Source organism: Notamacropus eugenii, chromosome 1 (assembly GCF_028372415.1).
Source record: "Notamacropus eugenii isolate mMacEug1 chromosome 1, mMacEug1.pri_v2, whole genome shotgun sequence".
Taxonomy (NCBI): Eukaryota; Metazoa; Chordata; class Mammalia; order Diprotodontia; family Macropodidae; genus Notamacropus; species Notamacropus eugenii.
Window position 1 is genome coordinate 96559232 of NC_092872.1, and position 18335 is coordinate 96577566.

Sequence of the window (18335 nt, forward strand, 5' to 3'; positions counted from 1 at the left end):
TGAACTGCTAGAAGGCACAGATTTCTGACTCCAGCACCTTCCTTTCTTGCTACTTCAGGCAGTCAATAAACAATTAATTTTTTTTCTTTTCTTTTAAAAAATAATTAATTAATTAGTTTTTAGCTGTCAGCATTGACCTCCATAAACATGAGTTTTAAATTTTCTCTACCTCCCTCCCCTCCAATGTCCCTAAGATGGCATGCAATCTAATTTAGGCTCTTATTAAATATATTTTCACATTAGTCAGGTTGTAAAGAAGAATTAGAACCAATGAGAGGAACCGCGAGAAAGAAAAAACAAAATAAAACAACAACAAAAAAAGAGAGAGCAGATAGTGTGCTTTGATTGGCATTCAGACTCCATAGTTCTTTCTCTGGGTGTGGACAGCATTGTCCATCCTGAGTCATGTGAAGCTGTCTTATGTCCGTGCATTGCTGAGAAGAGCCAAGTCTATCAAAGTTAGCCATTGAATGTGGCTGTTACCATGTACAACGTTCTCCTGGTTCTGCTCATTTCACTCAGCATCGGTTCATATAAGTTTTTCCGGGTAATAAACATTTATGAAATAGTTAGGTGGTACCATGGATATGGCACCAGACCTAGAGTCAGGAAGACTCCTTTTTCTTAGTTCAAATCTGGCCTCAGACATTTACTAGCCATGTGATCCTGGGCAAGTCACTTAACCCTGCTTGCCTCAATTTGCTCATCTGTAAAATGAACTGGAGAAGGAAATGGCAAAGAATCCCAATAACTTTGTTAAGAAAACCCCAAATAGGATCACAGAGTCAGACATGACTGAAACAACTAAAAAGCAACAATAATCCTTTTCACAGGGGTCACCTGTAATCATTTGCTTTAGGATGGTTTTCTAGAGTAGTATTGCTAATTTTACTATTAAGCTTCAGATCATATAATTTTCAAGACCCCAGAATTAAGTTGGGTTTGAACTCATCTAGTCCACCCTACCAGCTGCTCCCAGGAAAACATTGCCTCAAATATATTCCAAATATATTTGGAAAAAAAGCATTTGCTGCACCCCTGGGACTTTGCCCCTTATCACTCACTGGTGGATCTCTTTGTCTCAGTTACTTGGTACTTATATCATTGGGTTAAGTGAAACACCAGTCCTGGTGACCCTTCTGGCTATGCCTTGGGAGAATAATGTCTCTAGCTGGTATTTTCTTGATCAGTCGTAGAACTTTCTTGCCTTCCCCAGTGCTCTCTGAGTTTGTACACACTGATGCTAAAGACCTTGGTGATCAGGGTTACCCCAGACTTAGTCCTGCTGTTCCTTAGTACACTGCAGTCTCTGATTCTTCCCAAGTTACATGGTTTCAGAATCAATCCTGCTGTCTCAGTGGTTCAACGTATTCTTTCTGGCCGTGTCTAACTCCCTTTCATCTGGATGGTCATTCAGTTGCCAAATCCTATCAATCATGGGTGCCAAATCTCCAGGCATGAGATACCCTAATGAGCACTTAATTCCTTCTGAAACATTAATAAGAGATGCTCACATTTATATAATGCTGATACAACATTGTGAAGTGAATACTACAGTTATAATTACCCCCATTTTATAGATGAGGAAACTGAGGTTCAGAGAAGTTGCTTATGGTCATGCAATTAGTAAGTGTCAGAGACAGAATTTGATCCTTCTCTCTCTCCTGACTCTGTGTCCAGCAGACTTTCCACTTCCTCACCAAGTACAATCCATATTGCTTCTTTCCAGCCTACAGTGTCTCTCAGCTGTCAGAACTCATTAAGAGAAGTTAGCAATGAGCATCTTTCCTCCTTCCTCCTCCCCTAACAGCTAGAATTGCCATCTGATTTGGATGACAGCACCCCAAAATAGTCAGCAACCCTGTCACAAGTTGCAGATAGCTCTTCAGTGGACTTCTAGAATGGCACCTCCTAATTCAAAGGTCACTTGTGCCTGGTCTTTTGCAAAGACATAAGATTGCATCGTGAAAACCATTGTACCTCTGCTAAGAAAGACCAAAGCCTGCTCCCACTTTCCTTTAAAAATGGGCAGAAATCTACTGTGGGTTACGTGGAGGGATTGACTGTGACAAAAAGTGAAATATTAGTCTGGTGGTCAGGGTGCTGTTCTTAAACTTGCTCTGTAAGTCTGTGGACTACTTAGACCAGGACCTACAGAGTGCAGGAAAAGAAAGGACAATTTTTCATGCAGAACGTTTAAGACTTGATTCTTTCAGAGCCGCTTTAAGGTAATGGGATAGAGTCTCAGAACTAATGTTGTGTCAGAAGTTCACACAAAAGCTGTTTCTGGAAAACCTCATCACAGCCTTTAGATACTGAACTCTTACCATGCAGGAATGGTTTGAAGTGATGCTGTAAGGCAATAGATTTCTTTCCATAAACACACTGGCTGCTTCCCTGGTTGCTTACCTTTGCTGCTTTTCCACCGTTCAGAATGCAGGGGGGATACACAAAGACATAGCAGTACTAGAGATGCTTTTCCTAGGGAAACTCAGCTAATACCTCTCTCAGTGTCCTAGAGACTCATTCAGAGCTTACTCTCACTCTGAACCAATCACATAATCAAAAGACCTAACTATGAAGCAGTGTAATTAAGGTACTGAGACTGGTTAATAAGCCTTCTTTCTTAAATACCCTTTGTTGCGCTCCTGCATGCCCCCAGGGGCAGCTAGGTGGTGCAGTGGATAGAGCACCAGTGCAGGAGTCAGGAGGACCTGAGTTCAAATTTCACCTCAGACACGACACTCGCTAGCTGTGTGACCTTGGGCAAGTCACTTAACCCCAATTGCTTCATCCTGGGTCATCTCCAGTCATCCTGATGAATATCTGGTCACTGGATTCAGATGGCTCTGGAGGAGAAGTAAGGTTGGTGACCTGCACAGCCCTCCCTCAGTCAAAACAAAATCAAGTGCAAGTCATGTCATCATTTCTCTGATGACATGGTCCTCTTTGGCAATGAAGGACGAACACACACACACATGCCCCCAGAATTAGCAGAAGAAGGACATTTAGCTGCAAGTGACTAGGCACTGTCCTCCTCTTGGTGCCTAGTCAGTTGGGGACACTCAACTTCACTACAACCTTAGGTCTTGGGGCTGAAGTTTTGCTGATCACAATAGTGTTGTAAGGCAGTGAGATGGGAGAGGAAAGTAGTTGGAAGAATCAACAGGATTTACTTGCAAGCCTGATTTAAAAAAAAAAATTGGACATGTGATAATCACTGTATAGGAACCTCCCAATGACGAAAACTCCCTCTTCCAATGTAGATCAATGTTGTCATTTTGTTTCCACGATTTCTGATTCTTCATGACCCCATTTGGAGTTTTCTTGGCAGAGATACTGGAGTAGTTGGCCATTTCCTTCTCCAGTTCATTTTTACAGATGAGGAAACTGAGGCAAACATGGTTAAGTGACTTGCCCAGGATCACATAGCTAGTAAGAATCTAAGGCCAGATTTGAACTCAAGAAGATGAATCTTCTTGACTCTAGGCTTGGCACTCTATCCACTGTGCCACCTAGCTGCCCAGGTAGCTCAATACCCTCTCTGTGATTTAGTTTTACAAAATTGTCTGGGAACACTTAGAGGTTAAGTGACTTGCTTAGAGCCACACAGCCAGTGTGTACAAGAAGTGATTTGAACCAAAGTCTTAGGACCTGGTTCTGTATGTATTACACCATATTGCTTCTCACTGGCTAGCTATAAGTTATAAAAGATGGATGAGATTACAAAATTATGATTTTTGAGCTTGACAAAATGGAAAAAACTTGGTATCACTGACAGAACCAAAAGAACCAGTGAAATTGGTTTTTTGGGGGGGTAAGAGATGTCCTATTTTTGACATGAGTAATTGAAAAAATATTTTGAACTTGATAAATGCTTAAAAAAATGAGTATTTCCATATTAAAAAAACAAAAAAGCAAGTTATATTTAAACTCATAAGTATCCATTATGTATACTTTACCTTTTAAAGTTCATAGTAAAGTTAACATGTTAGTTTCAAAACTGTCCCACTTAGACATATTTCCTTTTGAAACTCAATTTTCCTCTGTGAATTGAAAAAAATGTTTCCTTATTTTTCTTCCCCTTCCCCTTCCTCCTGTCTCTTTCTCTTTTCACCTTTCCCATTGCCATCTCCCTTAATTCTCCACTTCCCCATCATTAAAAAACTCAATAGAAAGATATCCAAGTGAAGTTATATAGCCATTTGCAGATATAAGAATGGACAATGAGTGAGAGAGAAACCTAGGATCTCTCTCTGAGAGTCATCAGTGTAGGTGTGATGAATTAAGCCCTGAGACACTAACTGTTCATGGTGGGAAAGAACATAGAGAGAGACAGAAGAGAAGAGGGCCAAGAATTGAGCCTTGGGGAATGAACAACCCACTGCGAATGGGTAAGAGGAATATTGCACTTGGAAATTCAATAAAAACTGACAATTCAAATGGGCATCTGCTTCCAAGAGTGACTTAGGCATCCAGTGGGAATACTATACTCCAAACTCAGTATGAATATGTGGGAGGGCTGTCTAGGGCAGGAAAGTGGCACAACATTTTAGTTCACACCACAATCCTCCTAAGAGCCATTACAACACGGCTGGGATGAAGGGAGAACATTGTTTTCTTGTTAAAATACAAACCCACAATCATTCTATACATGCACAGAGAAGACAGAAAACAAGGAATTTCCCCTAGTTAAAGGCTTGCTTCCCCTTCGCCAATTTATAGGGTGAGAAGATGGTCCCTTGTAGTAAAAACCACTCCATGGGATATAGCTCTTAAATGCCTTTCTCACTTCCTCCTTGGTGTTTCAGACCAACCATCAGTGTCCTAAATCAGGGGGAAAGGGCTTTGGTGGGCACAGAGGGTACCATGTACTCTCAGGCAACAGTACATAAATGGTCCTTAAGAGACAGGCATGGAGAAGCAGAAAGAGTCTAATTAAGAGGGAAGGATGCAATTTATTTGACAAGAAAATGCTTTCAGGAGAACGGCAGTAAAAGACTAAGAAAGGAAATGAGAAACACCCTGCTTCTGGACAGATGAAAAGGAAGCAGGATCTGCTTTACTTTATGTCTCAGCTGGAAGGAAAGAGATTTAGAAAAGTGTTATCAGCACTTCTCCCCCCCCCCCCCCCCCATTAGCCTTTCTGTTCAACCCCTGAGAGGAGAAGAAAGTGAGGAGTGTCAATTAAACAGTCACCTAATTAAGGCAACCCTGGTGGACAAAGGTTTGGGATTGCTTTGGGCAGCTGTGGGCAACTTTCCCAGTGGGCACTAGAAAAATTATCTAGTCTTTTCCAGACAAACATAGGCTATGAGAAGTCAGCTCTGCCCTGGGCTGCTGAAGGAGCAAGTATACTGACTTGAACGCAGGCCTGGAGAGGGGTCTGGGACGTGTTAAAACGACATCGTGCTCCATCCAGACCACTTTCCATCTGTGAAAGGCCAGAGGTGGCTAAGACACAAGGCAGCTGCTTTTTTTTTTAATTTTAAAACAGTGCCCATCTTTCCATCATAATGACTCCTCAGGTGCAAAGAGAAGCCACAATGATTTTTTAAAAATAGATTTGGATATATTTTGTTTTTATATTACCTCGATTTCTCTTTATATCCTTCCATATAGAGTCTCATCTTCTATAACAAAGAATTTTTTAAGAAAAAAAAATAAAAGGAGAAAGAGAAAAAAGTCCAACAAAATGATGAGTTTATAAACAAATCTGACATTATCTGCAATATCCTATATCTGTGGACCCTCCGCCTCTGCAGAGGAGTTGGGGGGTGTGCAGAGGGGAGGCGTCATCTCATATCTCTGCTTGGGGCCATGCTTATTCTTGTAATTTTCGATTGCTTTGTGGTTGCTGTTTTTCCTGTTCCACTGTTGCTGCCTTCACTGTTGATATATTTTCTTGTCTCTGCTTGCTTCGCTTCTGGTAAGTTTGGCCGCGTTTCTCTGAATTCTTCATATTCATTGTGTCTTACAGCATGGTAATATTGTTATAATAATGTATGCACAATTTGCATTGCCATCCTTTGATAGCTGTGACAAGCCACTTTCAGGGGTACCACAGGTTGTCTTAGTGAAAAGTTGTTTGATTCCTTAAAGAAAAAGGGGAGAGAAGAATGTAAGAAATAATGCTGCTTTGTTAGTACAAGCACCCGGCTTTGAATTCCTGCTACTTGTGTGACTTTAGACATAGAACTTAATTTCCTTGGTTCTCAATTTCATCATCTTTAAAATGAATATTTGGATTAAATGGCTTCTAACCTCCTTTTCAGCTTGACACCTATTGAAATCCTTCCCGTGCTTCAAGGCACTGCTCAAGCACCACTCATTCTATTTCTTTTTAAATCCCTCAGCCAGAATTAATCTCTCCATCCTTGGACACATACATGACTATTATACTTTATCTTGGCAACTTTGTACGCTTATAACATAGTTGCCTGCACTAGAGGAGTTTCCTCACCTAGGCGTGCCTTACGTCAAGAAAATACCAAGTTCAATCCTCATCCCATTCATAAAAATGTCTTATCTTTGCAGACATACTCTGAGATCTTTGAACATCAGCTCTATCTGAATTTTACCCATCACTATATTCCCAGTACTCCACAGACATAAAAGGCATAGTGTATACTATATTGAATTGAACTTTCCATAGAATCCATTCTGTCTTTTTGTCTCAGCGTCTTAGAAGCACGTAGGTATTGTAGGCTGCTGTGTCCTTCCTCCACTCTCACTCTGTCCTTTCAAATTCTCTTGAAAGCTACTTGAAGGGAGGTCACCAGCTGATCTACTACTTACCATTTGCTTCCACTCCCGGGGAATTAATTTCCTTCCTTCCTGTTACTGCCACCAGTTAGTCCCCAGATGGTTTGCCAGCTTTTCAGAATCACACTCTGCTCCTCTGCTGTGATAATTTGAAGACTTGGGGATGTCTGAAATCCCATTTGGCTTCAGTGCCTTGAGGACAGAGGGAATGTGTCACAATTTGCTTTCTTGTTTTCTCTTTGGCCAATATGTTCAAATTATCATATGGGTGGCTGCCATTGTTGTGTATTTACTGTAAGGAGAATAGAAAATAAGAAATGGTCACTTATCTACTATAAAAATCCCCCTATTCCCGCCCCCCAACTTTCCCATGGCTTTGTAGTACTTTAGCCTTAGATAGAGTGTATCCTTGATAAATGGGAAAATTAAATAGCAACCATGATCTGCTCATCTGTTGATCTCACCACCATATTTCCTTGGTGTCTTTTACTGCCTCCTCAGTCTTGTGAGAAAGAGATTTTTGGTGAAGGGATTTTTAAAAAAGGAATGCACCACAATATTATCTCATCCTTTGTTATTTATCTACAGTCTTGGAACATACTCTTCTGCATCAATGCCCATCTTTTGGCATTTTTGTACAATTATTATATCCTTTTACATGCTATATATTCTAGTCAAACTAGCTTCCTTGTCTCCTCTTCCACAACATTCCAATTCCTATCTCTATGCTTGTGCTCAGGTAGATCCTCCCATGCCTGGAATTCATCCTCTCCATGCCAATACTCCTTGGACTCCTTCAAAGACTAGCTCAAGCACTCTTACATGAAGTCTTTTTTTATTCCACTCCTCCTACTGCCCCTTAAAATTACTTTGAATTTATTTAATATCTCTTTGATGTTTACTTTTAAGTGTAAGCATTCTATCCCTTGATAGAATGTAACCTCCTTCAGAATAGAGTCTGCTTCATTTTTTGTCTTTTTAACCCCTTTATCAATAAATGTAGATTGAATTGAATGTTCACAATATACTAGATACTGAGCACTGGGGATACAGAGAGAAAGAAAATGAAGCAATCTTTGCCTTCAAAATAGGTTACAGTTTATTAGTGGTGGTGGTACAGAGAATAACACATACATAGACAAACACATACAACATATATAGAGAATAATTACAAATTAATTTGGGAGTGAGCGAATTGGGAAAGATCCATCAGAAGAAGCCAGGAGAAAGAGCATTTCAAATATGATGGACAGTGGCCTCTGTCAAAGGCACAGAGATAAAAGATGAACCATCGTATAAAGGGGATGGTAAGGTGGCTGATTTGGCTGTAATGCAGGGAGTGAGGAAATATAATGGGAGATCCATCTGGAAAGACAGGTTGGGACCAAAGACTTTAAATAACATTTAAAAAATGTTTTTTTTTGTATTCTGTCTTAGAGACAATAGTTACTGCAGTTTTTTAGTGACGTGATCAGATTTGTACTTTGACAGCTGTGCAGAGGATAGATTAGTGAGGGCTTTGAGTGGGGAGGTAGAGAAGATATTCAGTTCTTCATTTTGTCGATTCTACTGCATATTACCTCTCGCACTTGTCTGCTTCTCTCCACTCACATGATCGACACCTCAGCGTCCTACCTCATTATCACCTCATTCTTCTACTATTGTTGTAGCCTAATTGACCTTCTAGCTTCCAATTTCTACCATTTCTGATCCATCCTCCACACAACTGTCAAATTGATATTTCTAAAGCTCCAGTCTGGTCATGTCCGCTTCCTTCTCAAAAACCTCGGTGACTTCCATATTACTTGTAAGATAAAATACAAAACAGGATTAAAAAAAAATCCTTTGTTAGTTAAAGTCTTCCACAAATTGGCACCAACCTCTCTTTCTTAATTGATTTCCAATTTTATTTCCTCACTCACCCTGCCTACTGGAAGTGTTAAATATATTTGGCCCACAACTCTCCAGAGTATGACCAGAACCAGATTAAAATGTAAATGGGAAATATGGAACAAAACAAATAAAAATATAGGTAATTTTATATTCTAAAATTAAGTCAATCTGCGGCCTTCAGGGAGCCTTTTGTATGGTTTAATGGCCCCTATTTCTACTTGAGTTTGATATCGCTGGTGTTCACAATAGTTCATCTCATATCTTCATGTCTTTGCAGACTCTGCTGTCCACCATATCTGGATCCTTATCTTCTTCCTTCCTGATTTTACATTACTTCCACCTTTGTTGTTGTTGTTCAGTAGTTTTAGTTATGTCTAACTCTTTGTGACCCCATTTGGGGTTTTTTGGCAAAGATACTGGAGTGGTTTCACTATTTCCTTCTCCAGGTAATTTTACAGATGTGGAAACTGAGGCAAACAGGGTTAAGTGACTTGCCCAGGATCATATGGCTAGTAAGTGTCTGAGGCCCAGCTCTCTATACACAACACCTCCTAGCTGCCCTTGCCTCCCCAGCACACTTGATATTATGACCAAACTGGCCAACTTGCTCTGTTTCTCATACACTGTATCCTATTTCCTGTCTCCTTGCCTTTATACAAGTGACCACTTGAATTGTTCTCCTCACTTCTACCTCTTAGAATTCCTATGCTAATTGAAGTCTCAGCTTGAGCCTTGCATCCAGTATAAGACCTTCCCTGATCCCTCCAAATTGTTGGTTCTTTCTCTTTCCTTCCACTTCAACTACTTTGTATATATTTTCTATTTATTTGCGTATATGGCCTTTTCCTTCCCCAGTAGAACGTCAGTTTCTTAAAGGTTAGAATGGTTTTAATTTTTTATATTTGTATCCATAGTGTCTGGCTTACAGTTGGTTGGTTGATTGTTGTCCTGCGTTCTTGAAAAGGACCAAAGTGACATCATCATGATAGAATGAAATTTCAGTGTGTCCAACTGTGGCTGATCAGACCAATACTAGCTCAGAATGCTCTACCACAGATTGGACACAGATAGTCCATGTGAATATTTGGGGTGGTTACTCCAAATTTGTGCATCCTTCATTTCCTTTGTGCTCAGTTCTGCTTTGCTCATGGAGCACAGAACCTTTTCTGATGTGGGCAAGCCATGTTGAGCAGTCCTGTGCCAGTGACTCCCATGTTGCACAGTCAAATCCAAAGCTCTTGAGAGAGGCCTTGAGAATGTCCTTGTATCGCTTCTTCTGACCACCATGTGATCACTTGCCTCATGCGAGTTCTCCATAAAATAGTCTTTTTGGCAAGCTTACATATTGCATTCAAACAACATGGCCAGTCCATCAAAGTTGTGCTCTCTGAAGCATAGTTTGAGTGCTTGGCAGTTCAGCTCGAGCAAGGACCTCAGTGTCTCATACCTAATCCTGCCAGGTAATCCTCAGAATCTTCCTAAAACAGTTCAAATGGAAGCAATTCAGTTTCTTGGCACGGTGCTGGTAGACTGTCCATGGTGTTTAATAAATGGCTTTTTGTTTGAATTGAATTAAATTGAGTCACTTACCATTTTTTTCTTTGAGCTGGAGACTGACATGGCAAGATGAAGAAGATTTATTTGGAAATTATGTAAAGGATGAAATGGATGAAACGAATCAGGGAGACTGATTATGCTATTATCAGTCAGTTCAGGTGAAAGGCAATGAAAGATGAAACTACCATAGTGGCTCTTTGAATAGACAAGAAAATGTAGATAGGAAAAAATTTTTGGAGGTATAACTGATAAGATTTGGCAACTGACTGAATGTGTATATATGTGGGGAGGAGGATAAGAGACAAGGAAGATTCAAAGATTCTTTTGCCTATCCTATTCCTTAAGTGGTAATCGATTCTCCTTCATCTCCATATCTTGTTCCTCTTCTGAAAAATGCAAATAATTTACACACATCTCTCATTTTCTTTGGCATGTAAATCTCTTCTTTGGGACTCCAATTCTAGAAATCATAGAATCTTGACTTTAGCTATAAGAGCACTTTATATTTCTTTGGTCTGTTAAGGCCTTCAGGATTGGAGGCTTCTCTTTTTCTATAAGAGCATGGAGGAAGATTGACTTACTAGTAACTATACTCCAAAATAATTCCTTCAGGATCTTTGTCATTTGAATCCTCTAAGAGGAATGGGTGTCAGCATAACATAGAGGAATAGTAGATAGGAAACTATCTACTAGGAGTTAGGAAGACCTGAGTTTCTCATCTCAGATATTTGCTAGCTGTGAGACTCATGGGAAAGATACTTAACCTTTTCGTGCCTCAGTTTACTCATCTGTAAAATGAGGGAATTTGATTCTATGGCTTCTGAAATTCTTTCCAGCTTTAGATCTATGGACTTAAGATCATCACTTCCAAGTTCACTCCAATTTAACTGAGTCTTGAAGGAAGATAATAAATCTGATGGGTAGAGATAATAATAGCTAGTATTTATATATCACTTTAAGGGTGCCAAAATGCTTTATGTATATTATCTCAATATTATGCATATTATATTACGCATATTATCTTTGATTCTCACAACAGTATGAGATAGGTGCTATTATTATTCCCATTTTACAGATGAGTAAACTGAGGCTGATTTCTACTATAATATACTTGACATGCATATCCAATCTCTGCTTAAAGACCTCCAATGAAGGAGAACACAAAATCTTTCAGGGCAGCTTGGTTGTAACTGTTAGGAAGGTTTTTTTTCCTTCCTGATAGGAAGTCTAAATTTGCATCTTTGAGACTTCCACCTATTGATCCTGTTTCTTTCCTCTGGGGTCACACAGAACAAAACTCATTTGTCCCTCTTCTATGGGACAGCCCTTGAAATACTTCAACAGGAATATACCATTTACTTCCTGACAGACACTTCAAGTCTACAGGCCAAACACCCCTGTTTGTTGCATCTCCCTCTGTCATCTACCATTTGTGTGGTCTTGGAATAGTCCCCTAGTTGGGGCTAATCATTTACAGTTTCTAGCTCCCTGATCCTTAATTAACTGCTGTCGTCTACATGTGATTCTAGGAAAAACATTCACGGCTCATTCATGCTTTGCTATCTTTGAATCTTGTCATTTTCCCTCATTCATTGGGGGCTCTCCAGCTGCTTTGGAGGAAATGTCAGAGCAGTTAGCCCTGAATTTTGTCACTTTCCTGGCTTGTCATTGAACAGCTGCTTCTTTCTGTCTGTCTGTCTGTCTGTCTGTCTCTGTCTTTGTCTCCCTCCCCTCTTGTTGTCTACCCCTCCCTCTCTCCTCCTCCTTCCCTCTTCCTCCTCCTATTTCTTGTTCTCTCCTCCTCTTCTTCCTCTTTTTCTCACCCTCTCTATTTTGAGACTGTGTCTCCCTATCTCATCCAGACTGGAAATAGAGTGGCTATTCACAGGCCCATTCCCACTGGTGACAGACTTTCACGTTTTGACTTGTTACTTCTCTGACATGAACTGGTTCTCTTCTCTTTAACTAGCCTGGTGGCTCCCCACCCTCAGAGACTTACCATGTTGGTGATAGTCTTAGTTTGGAAACTGGATTGACTTTCACCTTCCTACAGCTCAGAACTCCTGAACTCAAGTTATTAACCAGCCTTCCTGGGGTCAGAGATTATAGGACTGCACCACCATACCTAGCAACTAATGTCTTTCTGATGATTAAGTGGAAAGACCCATCGTCCGGGGCTGCCTATTAAATTAGAATGTAGAATCATAGAACCAGGAATGCTCTGGAGCCAGTTCAAACTAGTTTTTAGGAGTTGATTTTTAAATTTTCGTTGTGAACACTTACACCTTGGAAATTGATGGACTCTACAAATTAGGGCTTGATTTTTTAAAATATCTAGACTTAAGAAAGTGATGGAGTAAATGTGAATAATGCAGATAAAATTTAAAGGTGAGTTGTGCATACATTCCCCACCCCTGAGAGTCAGTTGTTTAACATTTACCATTATATCCCTACACAGAACCACAGAATGTCAGTTGGAAGGGTCCTAAGATACCATGTAATGCAATTCCCTTGTTTGAGAGAATGAGAAGACTGGCATTCTAAGGCCTGTAGAGGCTTGACCAAGAGTACATGAATTCTTAGTAGTAGAACTGGAACTATAGCTCAGGTCTTCTAATATCAATCAATAATCAATCAACAAATATCTCTTGAGTGTCTTCTATAGATGTTAAGGGGTATATAATCAATCAATCAATCCACAAACATTTATTAAAGCACTTACTATATCATAGGATCATAGGTTCAGAACTGGAATGGAATTTAGAGGCCATAGAGTTCCAACTCTTCATCTTACACAGGAGTGACCTGAGGCACATAAAAGTTAAGTGACTTTCCCAAGTCACACTGCTAATAGAATTTGAACTCAGGTCTTTCTGACTAAGTCCAGCATTCTATCCATTATATTATGCCAGTTGCTGAACTAGGTGCTGAGGATAAGTGAAAAAGTGAAAACAATCTATACCTCCTCAATGAGTTTACATTCTATAGGGAAAGACAGCATATATGTATGTACCCATACATATATGTGTATACATATATATGCATGCAAAAAATTAATAAAAATTCAAAATAAAAAAGGTAAGGGGAGAGACCACTATAAAACTAAAATTTCCTAGTCAAGCAACATGATTCAAGGCAATAAATATGAGGTGATTTTTTTGACGATTGGATTGGGGAGGCACTGGTAGCAGAGAGGAAGGTCAGGGATGGTTTTGTGTAGGGACAGGTGCATAAGTTTAACTTCAAAGGAAACTAGAGGTTCTAAGAGGTAGAAATGAGGAGAGAATGCATTCCAGGTATGAGATAAAGTCAGGACAAAGGTGGAGATTCAAGATGGATTGTCATTTGTCAGGTATAGCAAGAAGGTCATTTTGGGCAGACTGTGGAGTGCATGCTTAGAAGTACTGTGTAATAAGCCTGGAGAGATGGTTTGGAGCAGGGCGTGAGGGCTTTCAGCACCAGAGATGTTTGTAATTGATCCTGGGATTGATAGGGAGCCACTGAAATTTATAGAGCAGGAGAGTGACATGATTAGAGCCGAGCTTTAGAGATAGCTCTTTGGCAACTATATGGAAGATGAGTTGGAGAAGAGACAGATGAAAAAAGGAGTCCAATTAGGAGGCTTTCACAAGAAGAGGTGGGTAAGAACAAAGAATGCTTGAGGCCACTCTCTCTACCCTTGAAAAGCTTATACACAAGTGAGTCCATGGTCACATAATACAATTCTGCATATGCTAAGTATCCCATGAGTGGCACAACCAATGAGTATACAGTAGGAGTTGGTTCAGAGTAAGAAGAAATTATTTAAAAAAAAAAGAAATTATTTTCTTAAGTGGTCAGGGAAAGAATAGGGCACTAACTGTTGCCATCAAAAGATCAAAGAAGTGCCTATACATCTATTTTAAGAGCAGAGCCTTTATCATTTGCTGGCCACAGACAGGCAATTATCTTTCCAGTTCTCCCTGAAACATATGGTACTAGTAGAGGGTGGAAGAGTCAGAAGGAAGGGGAGAAGTCACTCTAGACTCTGAAAACTCTGTGTTGGTCCTGCCTTAAAATACCCTTTCTTTCTGGAGTCCTTTCTCTTTCAATGTATCCATGGGAGAAGAGTTGGTATGGGAGGGGCAATGAAATCAGGGAGGCTGGATTTGAAGAAGGAGGGAACAAGAATTTATGAAGCACCTACTACGTGTCAGGCACTGTGTAAGTATTTAACAAACATTATCTCATTTGAATCCTACTTTGGCCATCTTGCTATCTGTTTGAATTTGGGTAAGTGACATAGTGTCAGTTTCTTCATGTATACGATGAATAGGGTAAATTCTCTAAGGTTCCCAGAATCGCACCTTAGGGCCAAAACTAACAACTAAATCCTATTTGAATCATTCTATTCCTATGATTTTCCTCTTTTGTTGTCTTTGGTGTTACTCCAAAGGCTGCTGCCACCACCCTTCCTACTGTTCCAGTCTTCATATACTTCACTACTCTTCACAAACTCTGTGACTCAGTATTGCTATCCTGCATGCTATTCACTTTTCTTGATGTCTGTGTTAACTTTTGATACTGTTGATCACTTGTTTCTTCTTGATATTCTCCTTTCTAGGTTTTTGTGACATTACTTTCTAAGGACACAGACTCCTGTTGCTGGCTCCTCCTTACTCTCCTTTGCTGGATCTTCATTTAGGTCATGCCTGAGAGCCATGAGTATCTACCCTGTACCCTCTTCTTTTTTTTAGCTGTACTATTTTGCTTAGTAATCTCCAAAGTGACCATTGATTCAATGATCATCCCTATGCAGATAATTCTCAGGTCTATTTATCCAAATGGTGCAGTGGATAGAGCACTAGGTCCAGAGTCAGGAACACTCATTTTTCTGAGTTCAAATCTGAACTCAAGCATTGACCAGCTCTGTGACCCTAGGTAAGTCATTTAACTTTGCCTCAGTTTCCTCATCTGTAAAATAAGCTGGAGAAGTAAATGGCAAGCCACTCCATGATCTTTGCCAAGAAAACTCCAAAACTTGGGGCGGAGCCAAGATGGTGGAGTAGAAAGATGCACATACACTAGCTCTTCCCCCACAGCCCATAAAATACCTGTGAAGAAAGACTCTCAACAAATTCTAGAGTACCAGAAGCCACAGAACAATGGAGTAGAGGAGATTTTCAGCCCAGGGTGACCAGAAAGGACGACCAGAAAGGTCTGTCATGCTGGACTTGGAGCAGAGCCCAGCCCAGCCATAGCCGCCCACACAGGCCAGGAGGAGGACCAGAGCAGGCCTCTGGGGCAGAATCCCCAGCAGCAGTAGTGGCTGTTTGCAGATCCCTCAAACCACAGACACCAAAGGTCAGTGAGACTGTTTTTTCAGCTGACCAAGAAGGGAGCAGGATCTTCCCATAGCTCTGGCCTCAGGAGGGCAGCAGCTCCCACAGCAGCCCACATCCATTGTTGGATCATAAAACCCCTGGGGGAACTGAGCAGCTGATCCATACCTCAGCCCTGTGTAGCAGCTCTGCCCCCACCTAATGCTCCTGGGGGAATTGAGCAGCTTATCTGAATCTTAGCCCCCAGTGCTGGCTTGGTAGAATTGGAGGCCAGGTGGCTGTGGAGAAGAAACTCTATTACTCACAGATTCTGGGCACAAAAGTTTCATGTTGCTCCTAGACCAGTGTACATGCTTGACTGTGCCACCTTGGAGGAACTGAGATCTTACAGATCCCCATAGTAGACCCTACTCTTGACAAAGGACCCCAAAATCAAGTAACCGGTTGGGAAAATGTCCAAAAAAGGGAAAAAAAATAAGACTATAGAAGGCTACTTTCTTGGTGAACAGATATCTTCTCCCATCCTTTCTGATGAGGAAGAACAATGCTTACCATCAGGGAAAGACATAAAAGTCAAGGCTTCTGTATCCTAAGCATCCAAAATAAATATTCAATGATCTCAGGTGATGGAAGAGCTCAAAAAGGATTTTGAAAGTCAAGTAAGAGAGGTGGAAGAAAAATTGGGAAGAGAAATGAGACAGATGCAAGAAAATCATGAAAAGTGAGTCAACAACTTGCCAAAGGAGACCCCAAAAATGCTGAAGAAAATAACACCTTTAATAATAGGCTAACTCAATTGGCAAAAGAGGTTCAAAAAGTCAATGAGGAGAAGAATGCTTTAAAAAGCAGAATTAGCCAAATGGAAAAGGAGGTTCAAAAGCTCACTGAAGAAAAGAGTTCTTTCAAAATTAGAATGGAACACATGGAGGCTAATGACTTTATGAGAAGCCAAGAAATCACAAAACAAAACCAAAAGAATGAAAAAATGGAAGATAACATGAAATATCTCATTGGAAAAATAACTGACCTGGAAAACAGATCCAGGAGAGACAATTTAAAAATTGTGGGACTACCTGAAAGCCATGACAAAAAAAAGAGCCTACACATCATCTTTCATGAAATTTTCAAGGAAAACTGCCCTGATATTCTAGAACCAGGGGGCAAAATAAATATTGAAAGAATCCACTGATCACCTCCTGAAAGAGATCCAAAAAGAGAAATTCCTAGGAACATTGTGGCCAAATTCCAGAGTTCCCTGGTCAAGGAGAAAATATTGCAAGCAGTCAGAAAGAAGCAATTGTGGAAATACAATCAGGATAACACAAGATCTAGCAGCTTCTATATTAAGGGATTGAAGGGTGTGGAATATGATATTCTAGAAGTCAAAGGAACTAGGACTAAAATCAAGAATCACCTACCCAGCAAAACTGAGTATAATACTTCAGGGGAAAAAATGGTCTTTCAATGAAATAGAGGACTTTCAAGCATTCTTGATGAAAAGACCAGAGCTGAAAAGAAAATTTGACTTTCAAACACAAGAATCAAGAGAAACATGAAAAGGTAAACAGCAAAGAGAAATCATAAGGGACTTACTAAAATTGAACTGTTTACATTCCTGCCTGAAAAGACAATATTTGTAACTCTTGAAACTTTTCAATATCTGGGTAGTTGGTGGGATTATACACACACACACACACACACACACACACACACACACGCACATGCACACACGGAGAGAGACAAGAGAGCACAGGGTGAGTTGAATAGGATGGGATCATATCCAAAAAAATGAAATTAAGGGGTGAAAGAGGAATATATTGGGAGGAGAAAGGGAGAGATGGAATGGGGTAAATTATCTCATAAAAGAGGCAAGAAAATGACTTTTCAATGGAGAGAAAAAGGGGGGAGGTGAGAGAGAAAACATGAAGCTTGCTCTCATCATATTTGACTCAAGGAAGGAATAAATTACATACTCATTTTGGTATGAAAACATATCTTACAATACAGGAAAGTGAGGGAGAAGGGGATAAGCAGGGTGGGGGGGATGATGGAAGGGAATGCAATGGGAGGAAGGAACAATTAGAAGTCAACACTCTTGGGGAGGGACAAGGTCAAAAGAGAGAATAGAAGAAATGGGGGGCAGGATATAATGGAGGGAAATATAGGTAGTCTTACACAACACAACTATTATGGAAGTCATTTGAAAAACTACACAGATGTGGATTATATTGAATTGCTTGCTTTCCCAATGGGGATGGGTGGGGAGGGAGAAAGGAAGAGAAGTTGAAACTCAAAGTGTTGGAAACATCTGCTGAGTATTGTTTTTGCATACAACTGGGAAATAAGAAATACAGGTAATAGGGTATAGAAATTTATCTTGCCCTACAGGACAAAAGAGAAGATGGGGATAAGAGAAGGGAGGGATGTTAGAAAGGAGGGCAGATTGGTGGTACAGGTAATTAGAATGCTTGATGTTTTGGGGTGGGGGGAGGGGAGAGATGGGGAGAAAATTTGGAACTCGGAATTTTGTGGAAATGAATGCTGAAAACTTAAAATAAATAAATTAATTTAAAAAAAGAAAACTCCAAAACTCACAAAGAGTCAGATACAATTGAAACGATTGAACCACCACCACCACCACCACCATCACCACCACCATCACCATCACCACTACCTCTCTTTGTACCTCCTTTTTTTGTGCAAATTTCTGTTTATTTTTAAAACAATTAATTTTTAACAATTAAATTTTTTGGAAGTGTCCAAATGAATCAAAAATCACAGTTCCTTCAGTGTGATATT

The 18335-nt window shown here is 40.2% G+C and overlaps 1 long non-coding RNA gene across 1 annotated transcript; it reads right to left on the minus strand.

Annotated features, from left to right (window-relative positions):
• Positions 1-5695: 5695 nt before the first annotated feature.
• Positions 5696-15595, minus strand: LOC140504993 (uncharacterized). The gene is made up of 3 exons (XR_011967306.1): positions 15309-15595; positions 6799-7057; positions 5696-6095 (listed from the first exon to the last, which is right to left on the minus strand). It is a non-coding gene; the product is annotated as an uncharacterized lncRNA (long non-coding RNA).
• Between the last annotated feature and the right edge of the window lie 2740 nt (positions 15596-18335).